Source organism: Lipotes vexillifer, unplaced genomic scaffold (genome assembly GCF_000442215.2).
Source record: "Lipotes vexillifer unplaced genomic scaffold, Lipotes_vexillifer_v1.1 scaffold1115, whole genome shotgun sequence".
NCBI lineage: Eukaryota > Metazoa > Chordata > Mammalia > Artiodactyla > Lipotidae > Lipotes > Lipotes vexillifer.
The window spans coordinates 447,175-458,008 of NW_006792080.1; positions in this window are offsets into that span (position 1 = coordinate 447,175).

Consider the following 10,834-nt stretch of genomic DNA (forward strand, 5'->3'; position numbering starts at 1 on the left):
TGGACCATTTCCTCCGGCGGCACTCCGGGTGTTCTGAGTCGTTCAGACTTTGCTGTGCTTCTTTCAGTGTTTTCCACACGTGGAGGAGCCTTTGGTCAGCCCAGCACGGGTCCCCTGAGCCAAGGGACCCACCAGAGTGGGATTCAGGTCCCGCTGGAGCAGAGACTCACTCTCCCGTCCTAGGCATGGAGGCAGCAGAGGGTCAGGCTGGGTCTTTCAATTGAAGGGAGAGCTGCACACCCCCGCCCGTTTCCTGGCCTTGATCTTTCCAGAAAGCAGCCGGGAAAGGTAGCGGGGAGGTCTGAGTCATGGAAATGCCTGTTCAGGCGGAACCTTCTGAGTTTCTTTTAGTTACATAAACGGAAGTCAGGCCGGCAGGGCCGACTGCTTTTTTTTTTTTTTTTTTTTAGAGAAGGTGTCAACAGTTTCTTTGCCTTGGAAATGCCTACGCTCCAGAGTCCTTAGTAAACAGAGTCAGGAGGGGATGGTGGCACATTCGCACCGCGGCCCCCAGCCCTCCAGGGAAGGGGCGGAGGACTCTGCTGTTATTGAAAGCAGAGCCTCTCGCCGACAGCGCGTGGCCTCCCTCAGGTCCCAGCGGGAAAGGCGGCCCCGGCCCCGAAGGTAACTCCGCGGGGAGGGCGGAGCCCGCTGGGGGCGGCCTGTCCACCGCGCCAGCCCCGGGTCCCGGCGGGGAGATGTCGGCCTCGGGCCCGGAAGGTGCCGTTCCCGCACGGCCCGGGGGATTCTTGGACAACTGGGCCGGGAAGGGTGCGGCCTCAGAGGCAGAGCAGCTGTCAGCCAGAGCGAGCGGCGGACTGGAGCGCAGCGCGGGACCAGGGCTCGCCGGCCGCTGGGCGGACTGGCTGCGCTCTCCGCGGTCGGTTCCCGGAGGTGATTCCTCTGCCGCAGGCGCGCTCATCTGTCAGCGCCCGTGCAGCAGGGCCCGGGGCCTGGCACCGCTGGAGGATTCCTGCCGGGATTGCGCGCGTTCTGAGCAGCGCCGCAAGGACGCCCCAGCGTGGGGGCCCGCCCGGCGTCACTTCTGCGGCCGGCCGTCAGGTGGCAGTGGCCGTCCGGGAAGCAGGCGGCGCGAGGCGCTTCCTCTCCGCGCACCTGGGCGCAGGTGCGTCCCCGCCGCCCGCGCCGGCGCACCTGGGCGCCTCGGGACCGCGGGGGCCGCCCCCCGCAGGATGTCTCCCAGTTCAGCAACCCTCGCTCCGAGTCTGGATTTCTCCTCTTAAACGGGTCAAGCCCGTCTCGGGTTCACGTAGGAAACAGGTATGAGCGCATGGTGTGAACCCTGGAGGGTTCCACAGAGCGGAAATGCCTACTGTGGACTCCCTGATGAACCGGAAGAGCAGAGGCGTGCTCTGCTCTCAAGGAATGTCCCGGTCGGCTACCGAGAGCCCCGCCCTGCGCAAGAAAGCATGTGCACAGGCAGCGACGTAAGGAAGGACGGACAGAAAGTGTGCTGCCGCTTGGCCTGTATTGACTCACTGAAACCGCACGATAGCCTTCTGATTCTCTGAGCTCCTTGGATTGTCCCCATTACATAGACAAGGAAACTGAGGCCCAGAGAAGTCGTGAGTTGCTGGAGCCCACATCTTAGTAAGTGGCCAAGGGAGATGCAGAACGGAAGGTGGGAGGGGTGGGGCTGGGGAGGGGCGGAGACAGTGAGCGAGGGGCGAAAAGGCAGGAGGAGGATGCCCGTCAGGGGCAGCGTGGGATCCCCTCCACAGCCCACAGCTGTAGGCCACCCGCATGGCATGGCACCTCTCCCCAGAGGCCTGGGCAGGGAGATGCCACGCCCTCTGGGAGCCAGGCCCAGGGCCCCTTGCAGACAGTTTTGGACCACACTCTGCCATCAGCCCAGACTGTGACATGTTCTCAGAGCCCTTGCACAAACCATAATTTGTAATGCTATACTTGTGTGATTTTCTGATTAATGTCTGGCACACCCCCTCCCCCAGAGCAGAAGGGCGGGGAGCAGGCCATGTGGTCACCACTGTGTCATCAGTGCTGGGTGTGTGCTGGCACATGGCTGACACTCACGGAAGGTAGGAGTGAGAGCAGAGAACAGAAAGTCCACCCTGGCGAGGGTGCAGGATGGGGGCTCTGGGGGTGCGGTTTGCACTATCACCTCTTGTCTCGGCCCCTCCTGCCTCAGGCTCTGGCTCTCTCCTTGAACACATCTGTGTCCTTTAGCACACGGGAGCTGGAGGGATGCTCGCTGGTTGTAGACAGTGCTCAGAGAACAAGAGTGAAGGAGCCACATCCTTAGCTGCTTTCCAGCTGTGAAATAATCAAAGTGCAGCCACCCCGTTTCCCTGGAAGGGCTGTCTCAGGAATGTGAGCGGGAGGTGACAAAGCTGGCTGTGTCCTGGGGCCAGGGTGGGGTGGGGTGTCACTCAGTGCTCTTTCCTTCCCTTTTCCTCGCAGGGACTGGTAATGGCCTCATCAAACTGGAGCCTGCACGTTGGCCTCTGATTCGGTTCCTATTCATTTGCAGGAATGATTTCACCTAAAGAATTCACTTTATTCCTCAACTGTAGAGGTGTCGTCTGCTGGTTAAAGATGCAGAATAATAGTTTTTGGCGATGTGGCTGCTTTCTGCAAGTTCCAGTACCTAATTTGGAAGAACAGTAATTGTCGACTGTTAGAATCCTGGTGGTTTTCTTTCTTTATTTTCTTATCTTGCAGCATTATTTGTGCTTCCTGCCTTTAAACTGTGATGAGAGAGAATTCTCTGAGAGGAGGGGTCTGTGTGCTCCTGCCTGCTTTTGCCGTTCTCCTTTTTTAACAGCTGCAAGAATTAGCGTCTACATAAATTCAGCCAACAGGAATGCGTACATACTACTGCTCTGTGAATCTGACAAATGGTAGTAGTGGGCAGCAAACCTGTACGATAGAAAACCTATGAAACAGGCCTCAAAGCACCATTCTTTTGTCAAGTTGTGAGGGAGGATATCTACAGACTCAGGGAAGAAAACTCAACCAACCAGGGAGTGTGGGTGAATTTCGTAGGTCTGGCAAACAAGCTGTTTATAACACACATGAGACTGAAATTCTAAGTTGCAAAGATATCAAGGCTGGGCTTGGAGGAAGATCTTGAGTGTTCTCCATCTACAAAGCCTGTGAATTTGGTACTATACTGTATTTATCCCAGTCTCAGAGAAACAGGAGACACGGAGCCTGAATCTTAGGAAATCCAGAAAGGGGAGGACTTGGGAATCCAACTAGTGGCATTTGGGGCTTGTCCTGCAGGAGTGGGGCGGGGTTACAAGTTTCTGTCCATCCGACTGAGAAGCTCTGGGCCAACCCCACCCATCCCACACGCAGGTCCCCGGGTGGCTGAGAAAGGTCAGCCTTGAATGCTCAGCTGCACGCACAGGCACCACCTGGGGCCGATGTCCTTACTTGCCTCCCACGTTCACCTGTGCCCATTCTGGGCTTTCCTGTTTTTCCCAATCCTTCTGCAGATGGGTCAACTGATGTTATTTTCTTGGCTCAACCCTTGGACTTTGGAGGGATTTCCACACGTCCTAGCTTCCTCCTCCTCTTTCTTCCCCTAGTGGGGACACCTCAACCTAACTTTGACTCCCAAGGACCCACCAACCAGTTCCCTTATGGGCCCCAAGCCAACCTGTAAACCAGGAGTGAAATGAGCTACCATGTTGGAGCAGTGAGAAGGAGTGCCTGGGAGGGGAGAGAAAGGAGGGTGGAAGGCAAGCGTCTGTAGGTTCGAAGGGGTCACTATTCTCACCAGACACGGCTGACGTGAGCCCCTCTGATCGGGCTCCATTTCAGCACCAGTGCCGCGAACTGCTCAGATCTGTTTGCAAATCTGCGTGATGATTCGAGACTGAATATGAGTAATGAGAAAGGCTTTCCATCGTGTTCTCTAAATAGTAACACTACAAAAGAGTGAGGGGTCAAATTTATAGAGACAGCAGGACAGGAATTTTGAATAAGTATAATTAATGGCTTCAGAGAGATGCACGAGGATATTGCCTTAGTAAAAAAAAAAAAAGATATTAAAAACGACTGCTAAATTAGGAAAAACAAAAGCTCAGTGGATGGGCTGAAAAATGGAATATTCACATTCTAGGAAACCTAAGCGAGGAATTATCATAACAGTACAAAGAAATAGAAAGCATGAAACAAAAGTCAAGAGACACGAAGGACAGAGTAAAAAATTGTAAAAGCCATCAATTAGGAGTTCTGGAAAGAGAGAATAGACAGACTGGAAGGGAAGAGATTTTCCAAGAAGTGACAGAGGAAATTCCCCCCCCAACTGAAGAAATGCAGGAATGAGACTGATGGGCCCCTCAAGAGATCAGCATGACGGTAGAGCAGTATCTTCAAAGTTCTGGGTGAAAATCACTTGGAACCTATAACTTTATATGGAGCCTAACTATTCAGTATTACAAAGCTATCATTCATTGTGAAGGCAAAATAAAGATATTTCCAGGCATGAAAGAAGCCAAACATTTAAGGCCCATAGACAGTCTCTAAAAACAAACAAATGCTGGGTGGTGAGCTCTAGCAAGAATAAAAATCATAGGGTACAACGGTGATCAAATAAAACAATAAAAGCTATTTTTTAAAGAGTAAATGAGTGTTGTCTGTTCAAAAATAAGACATTTAAAATAACAACGGGATACACCACCTGGAAAAGTGACAGCGTCCTCAAATGCTAAACAGTCATGCCCTGTCCTGGGTGTGTATCCAAAAGGAATGCATAGATACCTGTTCCAAAAGACAGGTGCTAGAATGTTCACGGCGGCGTTGCTCGCAACACCCACACATTGGGACCAACACTGATTTCACCATCGTAGTAGAGACCACCTGTGGCACACCTGTAGAAGGGACGAGGAAAGCACCACTGCCACGTGCTCCTGTGTGGAGGAGGCTCAGAGGCGCGATGCAGAGCAGAGGAAGCCATACACAAGGGAACAGACACTGTGATTCAAACGTACAGGTTGAGAGACTTCACACACTGACCGGCGGTGACGGGAGCCGTGCTGTGGTTTACCTGTGGCGGCAACGACGGGAGGCTCAACAAAGGCTTCTCGAGAACTGGCGATGTTCTGTGCCCCTCTGGGTCCTGTTTGCAGGGATGTGTTCACCTTGAAAAATTCATCAAGTTGTACACTTAAGATGTGGGCATGTAAAGTATGTCTTTATACTTTAATAAAAAAAGTGATCACGGAATAAAAATTCTAGGAAACCGGTAAATGGAGCAGAGGGAATTAGCACGTGTTCGCTGACTTGGGGTGATTTAACTACAGATAGTGTTTTATAAATATAACCTTAATTAAGTATTTTTAAAGGGTGAAAACAATTTTAAGAAAATTTAGTTGGTATAACAAAATCTAAGAAAGGGGAGAAAGAAACAAAAAGTATAACACAAAAACAAAAAACAGTGGAACAAACAATTCTAATAATATCAGTCATCACAATAGATGTGGGTTACATTCATTAATTAAAAGAAAAAAAGTGGGTTACATTCATTCATTAAAAGAAAAAAAGTGGGTTACATTCATTCATTAAAAGAAAAAAAGTACAAATTATGTGAAACATATCTAAAAGAAATAATCCAGGAAAAATGAAAGTGAAGGAAAGAAAATGCTAATAAAACAAAAAAAGATGGTCATATTAAATTCAGATGAAATAGAATTCAAGGTCAAAATATTTAATAATAAAAGAAAGGGGGGTTTCCCTGGGGGCGCAGTGGTTGAGAGTCCGCCTGCCGATGCAGGGGACACGGGTTCGTGCCCCGGTCCGGGAAGATCCCACGTGCCGCGGAGCGGCTGGGCCCGTGAGCCGTGGCCGCTGAGCCTGCGTGTCCGGAGCCTGTGCTCCGCAACGAGAGAGGCCACAGCAGTGAGAGGCCCGTGTACCGCAAAAAAAAAAAAGAAAAAAAGAAAGGGGTATGTCATGCTGAAGAAAGGGAACAATCCACAGGGTAACTAATGATCATTTTACTGCACTTAAAGCACAACTTGAAAATACATAGAGCAGAAACCTGTCAGAATTACAAATAGAAAGAAACTAGATCCTCAATGTCTTAATGGGCAATTTTGACAAAACTCATAGAAATGAATAAGTAAAAAGAGGATTTGAATAAAATAAGTAATGAGCTTAATCTAATTACCGTTCTGCTCAACTGGCAGAGATTATATATTCTTTTAACCACAAATGGAATATTCTGAAAAACTGACCTATGCAAGGCCATTAAGGAAATCTTAATAAACTTCAAAGAGCTGCTATTATTTAGGCTGATTGAAATAGGATAAAACTAGAAGTTAACAAAAACATTTAAATAGCTCTTGAATTAAAGGGGAAATTAAAATATATAATGTATGAACTATTTAATGTCTGAACAATCACAGATGCACCATATTACAGAATCTGTTTTTCTGCCACAGCAATACTCAAAGGAAAAAGTATGACTTATATGTATTTATTAGAAAACAAAAAAGATTGAAAATAAATGAACTAAACTTTCAAAAAAAGAAACTACTTAAAAACCATTTAAACAATCCAAAAAAGTAGAATGATGGGATTAAAGCTAAAGTAGAAATTAATACAATACAAACAAAAGCAATGCAGCTGGTCAATGAAATAGATGTTTCAATAGATGAAGAGACACAGGAGAAGAGCTCAGGAAATAAAGCTATATGCCGATCTTCCTCATCAACACAGGCACAAAACACCCAAATAAAATGCCATATAGAACGGAAACCTGAGGGCCACACAGACGATGGGGTGCTGCCCGTAAGGTCACTCTGCCTAAGAATCATTCTATCTGTACTGCAGCCTCAGCGTATATTCCCGGTTCTGCTTTCCTCTCTCCCTCCTCCCCCCCCCCCCCCCCCCCCCCCCCCCCCCCCCGCCCCCATCTCTCTCTCTCTAATTGTGTAAACATCTATTTTTCATCTATATGTCCAGCTATATGTCTTCCAAATATGTTTGTGAGTCTCTTGGCCTTTGTTCTCTATTTCTTTTTTCATTTTTCTTTTCACATTTTTAGTTTCTTTGTGTCTAGATGTTTGTGTGAAAGTGTCTTTTTTCCACTTTCGTTTTTAACCTTTTTTTCCGTTTCTCTCCCTTCATTACAAAAATATCAAAAATATGTAAATGTTATGTTTTTATTAATTGGATGTGTTCCATGTTTTTAATTTTAAAGTATGATGAACAGAACATTTTTATAGTATTATATTTTAAATTAAATTGATTTTTATTTGTTAAAAATTAGCAAATTCAGTTTGGCAGTATATTAAGAGACATCCCCAAAATGCAGGTATGTGTTCAACTTTAGAATAAAAATCTACCAGTTTAAATCACTGCTCTTCTCGAGTACAAGAAAGATCACATAACTATTTTCATAGAGAACAAAAACACTTTTGAAAATATTCAACATATATACTTTCAGGATAAAAAACAAAGCTTCTAGCAAATTAGGTTCCTTCTTAATATGATAAAGGGCATTGAAACTCTACAGTGATCGTCACCACTTGATAATGAAATAAAAAGAGTCAGTGTTAGTATCATTGTGCTATTCAGCCTTTTTATTGGAGATTCTAGCCAGTACTATAATACGAGGGAAAATGTCATTAATACTGGAAAAAAGGAACAAAACTGAGATTATCTGCAGACCATACGATGATCTACCCGGAAAATTCTCAAGAGAATCTATTGGCAAAACCAGTAAGAGAGCTTAACAGTGCAGCCACATAAAAGATCAGCATAGAAAAAAATCAATAGCTTAATTACATACTAGCAAAAACCAATTATAAAATGAAATGAAAAATGAACTCATTCTTGAAAGCAGCAAATTCCATAAAATATTTAGAGAGAAACCTCCTAAAAATGTTTAAATACTAAATAAAGAAAGCTACCAAAGTTTACTGAATGGCCTTCAAGAAGAGTTAGCGGGCTTCCCTGGTGGCGCAGTGGTAGAGAGTCCGCCTGCCGATGCAGGGGACACGGGTTCGTGCCCCGGTCCGGGAAGATCCCACTCCGTGGCTGGGCCCGTGAGCCGTGGCCGCTGAGCCTGCGCGTCCGGAGCCTGTGCTCCGCAACGGGAGAGGTCACAGCGGTGAGAGGCCCGCGTACCACAAAAAAAAAAAAAGAAGAGTTAGCTATATCAGCTCTCCCATAAATTAATCTATAAATCCAATGGAACCCCAGTTGAAATCTCAGGAAGACTGTTGATGGTATATGACAAGATGATTTCTTTCCCCGAGAAGGGAAATCTCCAGAGGGGGTCAAGAAAAGTTAAAAGAGAAAAACAATGAGGGGACTTTCCTTGTCAGATATCCAAATATCTGATAAAGTTATAGTAGTTAAATCAGTGGTGAGTTGCCATAAAAAAGCTAAAGAATAGAGAAACAAATCTAGCAGTGTACTATGTACATATGGAAAACAGTTTATCATGAAGTTGGCTTTTTAAATTCAGTGGCAAAACAAAATATTCAATAAATGATAAAGGCTATATATAAAATCTACATAAGTGGCTATTTATATGAAAACATTCTATCCAGCATAATGCCATAGCATAATAAAAAATAAACTGCAAATGGTTTTAAAAGGTAAACGTTAAAAAACTGTTTACAGGGCTTCCCTGGTGGCGCAGTGGTCGAGAGTCCGCCTGCCGATGCGGGGGACACGGGTTCGTGCCCCGGTCCGGGAGGATCCCACATGCCGCGGAGCGGCCGGGCCCGTGAGCCATGGCCGCTGAGCCTGCGCGTCCGGAGCCTGTGCTCCGCGGCGGGAGAGGCCACGACAGTGAGAGGCCCGCGTACTGAAAACAAACAAACAAAAAAACTGTTTACAAGTTCAGTAGGAGATACTTCCTTACTAATACATAAAATCTACAACCCAAAAAAGAGCATGAATTAGATATCTGAATGAAAAAAGTTTAAACTTGTTTGTCCAAAAATGACCTACAGTTAAAAGACAAGTGGTAGATGGGAGAAAATAGAGCCTTGGAAAAGAGGAGTGACATCCAGAGCATATAAAGCTCCTGCAAACCAATAACGGAAGGACCCGACCCAAAACAGAACAAAGTACGCGAGGGGGGGCCAAGTATATGAGAAGGTGATTCACAGATAAGAGTATCAAGGACCAGCACAAATGTAAAGATGCTTAGCTTTAGATATAGTAATAGTCAGGGAATTGCAACTCAAATTAAAACAAAATGTTCTTCTCTGTCACACTGGTGAAAACCTGGGGGGCTATCTTGAAGCTCCATTTGCAATGCAGACACAAGGCTTCCAGTTAGAGGGTATTTTGTTTAGCATGGCTGAGAGGGGTGACTGAGATGATGGGAGGGAGGTAACGGTCCCCCCCCCAACGCTCTGGTGTGGCTGCTGCTCTGTGTGGGACCCTGAATGCAGAAAAGGCACAGGCTGCTCTGAAGGAGCCTCCTGCGGCTGCTCAGAGCCCACGGGGCACTCCCCGGTCGGTCCCTCCCTTCCCCTGCTAATAGATGCAAAAGTCTGGAAAACCATCTTGCCAAGTAGGCAACCCGCATTACCACTGAGCTCTCTGAGGAATCCTGTCAATTTGTAGCTCTTATTACAGACCAGTGTTATTTCCTTAAAGTCTGTGCGTACATTTTAATGATTCATAAAACTCTGTAAGAGTCCCATGGTGGGGAGTGGGTGCAGCTGCAGGGGGTGGAAGGGATCGAGAGTGGGGCAGGGAGCCAGTACCAGGACGGTCTCCCCAGCAGCCCCTCCTGCCCTCCCCCACCCCAACCCCCTTTCCCGGGCCTTCACCCCAGCTCCCAAGCCCCGCACCCAAGGGCCAGGCAGGCCACGCTTCAAGGGAGGCGCCACAGCCAGGTGGGACCCTAGAAAGGGCTCTGGCTGTTGAGACGTTTGCACCAGGGTTCAGATCTCATGTCTGCCTCCTTCCTGCTGTGTGACCTCAGGCAAGCCATGTCCCCTGAGCCTCAGCAGGCAGGCTTCTTTGGATGATGCATAGCACAACAATAACTAGTGATAACTGAGCGTTTCCTCTTTGCCAGGTATCGTTCTGGGTCCATGACATGTATTAACTCATGCAATCCCACATCAGCGCTACAGGTAGGTACTGTGCTTATGCCTGTTTTACAGATGGGGAAACCGAGGCAGAGGGAGGTGAAGGAACTTTTTGGAGACCACACGGGCAGCCGAGCTGGGACTGAGATGAAAATCTTCATTCTTAACTACTCGGTTTCTTGCCTCTCTGAACCTGGAGCAACTCGCTCACCAGTAGGGGAGCCCATTCAGCCAGTCAGTCAGGGACTCAGTCACCGATGCCTTGAGCGCCGCTCCGTCCCAGGCCCTGTGCCAGGTGCCCGGGATTCAGGGATGAATGGAGCAGACACAGTCCCTCTGCTCCGAAGCTTCTGTTTTGGGAACTGTGCGCGTTGTGGGTGGTACTGGCTGGAGACCAACGGTAAACAAATAAGCAACAAAGATCCAGAGAGTCTTTTCAGGAGGGAAGAAAATAAGACACAGCAGCGTGAGGTTGGGGGTGGCCTAGCTGGGGAGGCGACATCACGGGTGGGCGGGGCCGCAGGGGCAGGTCCAGGTCTGCTGGCCCCCGAGCCCCCCACCCCCCCCCCCCCCCCCCCATGCCCCAAAAAGCCTGTCCTTTGGGATTAATTGCCTGGACCCAGGGTAATGTTCTCATCAAGTCTTTATTGATGAGGAAGAAAGAGCAAGAGCTCCTTGTTTACAGCAAGATATCAGTGGATCGAGAGTGGAGCCAGAGCCTGTTGAGAACTAGAGGGGGCGGGCAATGGGGGCCAACACAGACAGCTGGACTTTTAAAA